Here is a 5,471-nt window from a genome sequence, read left to right on the forward strand (position 1 = left end):
CCTTAGGGCAGGGCTCTCAGTCTTTGCAGTCTTCATGAGTCTTTCTTATTGATAAGGAAACCAGAGATGTTAAGACACTCCAATAGGTCACACAGCCATTGAGGGTTGGATTTGGGGGGTTACCATCCAGCCACCTGAGGAATTTAATGCCATTTCCCTCTACCAGGCCTTTAGTACCCCCAAACCTTTTAGCCTCTGTGGTCCTCCCTCTCAGAGGTGTCTGTTTCTTTTTCTTAGTGTCCCCCTCCCTGGGCCTGAGACTTTCTCACTGAGTCACACTCTAGGTCTCTGCCTTCATGGTTCCTGGTCTCTGAATCTCTCTCATAAGCACACCCTGAGCCTGGTACTCTCTCCCTTGCACGCTTCATCTGTAGTCACTGTTCAAGCCTCTGTGGCTCCAAGGGCAGGAATCCTGAGTCATGGTACCCTGTACACTGAGCTACCAGCCCTACCCTGCCACTTTACCTATCTTTAGCCCTCACTGAGCCCCTGAGGGTGGCCTATCCCTACACAGATGTTCAAAAGAGGACCTGGCCCACTGGGCAAGCCATCTGGGCCTAGAGCATTGACCAGGACATTTCAAGGCCTGAGGCTGCCCGTGTGTTTCAGTGTTCTCCTTCTCTGCTCCCTGGTGCTGCAAATTCCTGGCACACTGACTTGCAGAGTGGGACCTGACTTGGAGGTAGGAGAGTCAAAGGGAACCAGGTCTAAGAGTGGGATGTGTGGAGGCAACATTACCTAGAGCCTTAACCTCAGATGCTGTAGAGCCTGTCAGGCCTGGGAATCAATATGCCTAGAAGTAAGTCCCAGAAATTCATGTCCTAACAGTTTGCTGGCCCAAGGGGTAATACAGAAGGGCTATGTGACCTCGGGGGAGCTCCTGTCATTCTGTCTTAATGGGAAATGACTAGAAAGTAATCCTGTATACTCTCAAATTACCACAAGAAGAGTCAGTACCAACTTGGAGAGCTTAGGAATGATTTTTCTTCCATTTTCCAAATCTTTTCTAAAGGAATCATCAAGCTTTTTATTTTTTGAGGTGTTGGAGATAGAACTGAGGACTTTGCCCATGCCAGGCAAGTACTCTACCACCAAGCCCCAGCCCTGGGCTGATTTTTCATTACTTGATTTTGTGGGAAGAACACTGGACTAGCAGTGGAGACCAGGCCTCAACCCCAGCTCTGTGGCAAGCAGGGTGTGTGACTTTTGAAGCATTTTGTTTCCCATTCAGACTGTCCCATTTTTGTGTTGGGATGCTGGCTGGTGACTGTCTCTTCCATCCTGGGTACCCACCCCGTGTTTCTTCACTCCCACCCCACCTTGGCCAGCCTGTGGGTAGAATGTACTGGCGGTATGGGAGAATGGCTGGGAAGTGCAGCCACAGGGAAGAGAGGGTATCCCAGGGGGCTTGTCTCCTCACTTCTCTCTTCCCACCTCTCCAGCCCTGGAGCCTGGGAAGGAGGGTGAGGTGGTAGCAGGAAGAGGAGGTGTCACTGCCAGGGTTCTTCTTCTCACCCAAGCTGGCAGAAGGGCGGGACTGGCAGTGGTGACACCAGGGCCACTCAGCCCCCGCTTTTCACAAGCACTTTCTTTTTTGGGTGGAAGAAATTAGATGGAGTGGGGTGGTGGTGGTGATGAAGAATCTGTGGTTAATAAGCCAGGTTTTATCAACCCATCAGGTTGAGAGAGACCACCCCCAGGTCCCCTCTTCCTCCAGAGACATCTTCAGGGCCACCCAGTTATGAAATTCATAATCCCTTCTGCTAAAAGCTGGATAGGAGCTTTTAGAACATTCTGTTCAAAAGCAGCGGGATGGATCACAACTTGAGGCTCGACATGGAAGAGGGGAGAGGGAGGGAGGCAGGAGCAAGACTCCATTTGGCCTTCCACAATTCAACACTTAGCCAAAATGTGTCCCCAAAGAGTTATCAGCATTCAAAAGTTCTATGTCTCCTGGGGAAATCAGTCATTCAGGTGAGTCTTAGAAATCTATGTTTCACAACAGGTAGCCAAGGGTTCTAAGGTTACCTTCTTTCAAGTGATGCTGCCTCACTTTGAACAGCAGGCAGAAACTTCCACATTCCTTAAACCAGAGGAAATGGGGAAGGGGTTGGGGAGGAAGCCAGACCCCAGTTTCTGGTGCTATGTGCTATTGTATATCCAATCTCCATCCTCAAGAGATGTGCTGATTCTCTCTCCTCTGCCCTCCCTTCATCTGCCAGCCTGCCTCTTGGTTCAGCTCTAGTTGGGAGGAGAGTGTCCCTATGGGCCCCTATGGTTGAAGCCCTGTTGGGCTGGGACAGAAATGTAGAGAGGCCAGCCCCCAGGGGAGAAGTGAGGCAGGCAAAGATTGGGAGAGAAGTCAGCCTTTAACAGGATGAAATTGTGCAAGTATTTTTCAGAACACTCTTTAAAATGTAAATCTTTATATATTTGACATGCAAAAAATTCCATGACACCTTGTTGAATGAAAAAAGAAAAGCTCACATGACAAAGCAGGCTGTGTGATGTCTATATAAAATTATGTATTTGTGGGGTTGGAGAGATGGCTCAGTGGTTAAGAACATTGACTGTTCTTGCAGAAGACCCGGGTTCAAATCCCAGCACCCACATGGCAGCTAACAACTGTCCATAACTCCAGTTCCAAGGGATCCAGCAGCCTCTTCCATCCTCCTCAGGCAGTGCACAACATGGGTGCACTTACCTACATACAGGCAATACATGCATACTCATAAAATAAAAATAATAAATAAAATATTTTTTAAAATTATGTATTTGTGTGTGTGCAAAAGACAGACAGGAGTGGGCATGGTGGCATATGCCTTTAATACCAGCACTCTTGAGGCAGAGACAGGTGGATCTTTGTGAGACTGAGGCAAGCCTGGTCTATATAGTGAGTTCTAGGTCAGCTGGGGCTACAAGGAGATCCTGTCTCAAAAACACAAAACAACCCACAAAACACATACATACAAAGACAGAGACAGGGAACCCACTGTATACAGGAGGGGCATCTGGGAGGGTGTTCCCCAAAATGTTAATTCTGTTTGTTTTGGGGGGTAAAACTGGGAATGATTTATATAGCCTTTCTTTTCTGTACTGCTTAGATTTTCTATATAAATATGTTTTAGCTTGGAGGCCTGCAAGATGGCTCAGTGGGCAAAGCTTGTCACCCAAGCTTGACTACCTGAGTTTGCTATCCGAAACCCACATAAAGGAGGAAGGCAAGCACCAACTCCACAAAGTTGTCCTCTCACCCTCACATGTGCACCATACACACATGCCCACACGGACACACAATAGTAAATTATTTTTAAAGATGTTTTACCTTTTTTTTTTTTTTTTTGGTCTTTTTGAGACAGGGTCTCCCTATAGCCCCAGCTGTCCTGGAACTCACTATGTAGACCAGGCTCCTCGCTGGGGGTCATGGGTTCAAGTCCCCAGCAACCTTCTTGATTGGATCATCTGAACCTGGAAGACCCACCCTAAATGTGGGTGTTACCTTCATATAAAAGGCCATGGCATAAGAGTGCTTTTGCTTTCTTGTCCCTTGCCTTCTCTCTCAGTGGTGAGTTCATCTTGCTGCTGTGACCATCTTCTGAAGATGATGTAGAACTCTTGGAATTCGTCAGGCCTTCAGCACCAGATTGGGACTACTGAGGCATCCAGCCACGTGGACTGAGCAACTACCAGATTCTCAGCCTCCCCAGTGTGGTGCAGCCATTGTTGGGCTACTCGGACTCTATCCTGTGAGCTAATCTGATACTCCCCCTACCCCCCACCCCATTCATTCTATGGTTCTGTTTCTTTTTTAAAAAAAAATTATTTTTTTATTTTTATTTTATGTGTATGAGTGTATTGCCTGCATGTATGTGAAGGCACCCCTGTCATGCAATGCTGTGGAGGTCAGAAGAGGGTTTCTGATTCCCCTGGAACTAGAGTTAAGGACTATTCGTAGCCATCATGTGAGTGCTGGGAATTGAACCCAGGTCCTCTGCAAGAGCAGTTAGTGCTCTTAACTGTTGAGCCATCTCTCCAGCCCCTATTTTTTTTTCTTGAGGCAGGGTCTCCCTTATGATGTAGATCAGGTTGGCCTTGATCTCACAGAGATCCACCTATCTCTGCCTCTCGAGTGCAGGGATTAAAGGTGTGTGCTACCATGCCTACCCTTTTTAATTTATTTTTGAGGCGCTCATGTAGCCCAGGCTGGCCCAAAATATAGCTGAGGATGAGTTTGAACTTCTGATCCTCTACTTCTACCCCTCAAGTCCCTGCTACCATTTATCAAGTGCTGGGGATCAAACCCAGAGCTTAATGCATGCCAGACAAATACTTTGCCAAATGAGCTACATCCCCAGCCCTCAAGGACATTTTTTTCACACAGAAAAATTTCCAGTGGGATCATTTTCAATTGGGAGAAAAGGGTACTTTTCCTCAAAAAGCATGCTTACCTTAACAGAATAGGATGCTGTGAGGAAGAACATCCGTGCGTCACCATCAAATCATGTCCTGGGCTTGTCAGTCAGCTATGACTGAAGTCACTTTCTTTCCTCTATCATAGAATGGAAAGTGCTGTGTACTGACACCCACTGGTGTAAGGCTCACAGCCTCCCCACGCTGCATCCAGCAGTAAGTGTGTTTATTTCCCCACCCTACCTGATCGGCCTGAGGCACTCACTTCCAGACAAAGGAAATGACTTTAGCTTACCCAGGTCCCATATTCCGGAATCACAGGCACAATCAGCCCTGGGACTTTGAACACTGACAGCCTGGCTCTACTTCCCATGCCTACCATGGCTGCTATGGCAGGAGAGAGAGGGATGTTGTGGGACCGTGCCTACCAGCCCTGCCCAGAATGGGTTGCTTTTGATACTATTCTCTTGTGTCTGGGAGGGCGGGGGTTGTGCTACCCACCAGCTTCTAAATCTGCTCCTCTGGCCAGGAGAAAGTGGATAAGTACTTCGTGCAAAGTCGCTTAAGCACAGAGCCTGAGCACACAGAAGGCCTCTCAACAAATACCTGTTGACTATGTATAGTCTAAGCAGCTCCTGAACCTGCCATAAATGCGAACACGTTCAGGGGTCCCATACGGGGCATCACCGAAGGCTTCCTGTGGGAAAGGGCCTTTGCTGAGCCTTCCTGGATGGGGGGGGGTGGATTTCCCCCAGGGTCCAGAGGCGAGAAACCACTCCAAGTTTCAGGTGGCAGGTTGACTCTCCTAGATTCGGGACATACAGAGACTTGCTGGTCCCCAAAGTGGGGGACCCTTCAGTCCTCGCCTACAGCGTTGAATTCATGCAGTATTAGCCACAAGGGGGCGGGGCGAGGCGGGGCGGGGCCGAGGTGGCGGGGTGAGGGGACCCGGAGAGCTTCATAAAGCCACAGCAAAGGCCGCCGCGACGCTAGTGACAGCGGCCCGCTGGAGAGGGAGCCTGGGGGCCTGGGCGCGACTATCCAACGCGCGCAGAAGCCAG

Source organism: Nannospalax galili, unplaced genomic scaffold (genome assembly GCF_000622305.1).
Source record: "Nannospalax galili isolate Female #2095 unplaced genomic scaffold, S.galili_v1.0 scaffold95, whole genome shotgun sequence".
NCBI classification, from domain to species: Eukaryota; Metazoa; Chordata; class Mammalia; order Rodentia; family Spalacidae; genus Nannospalax; species Nannospalax galili.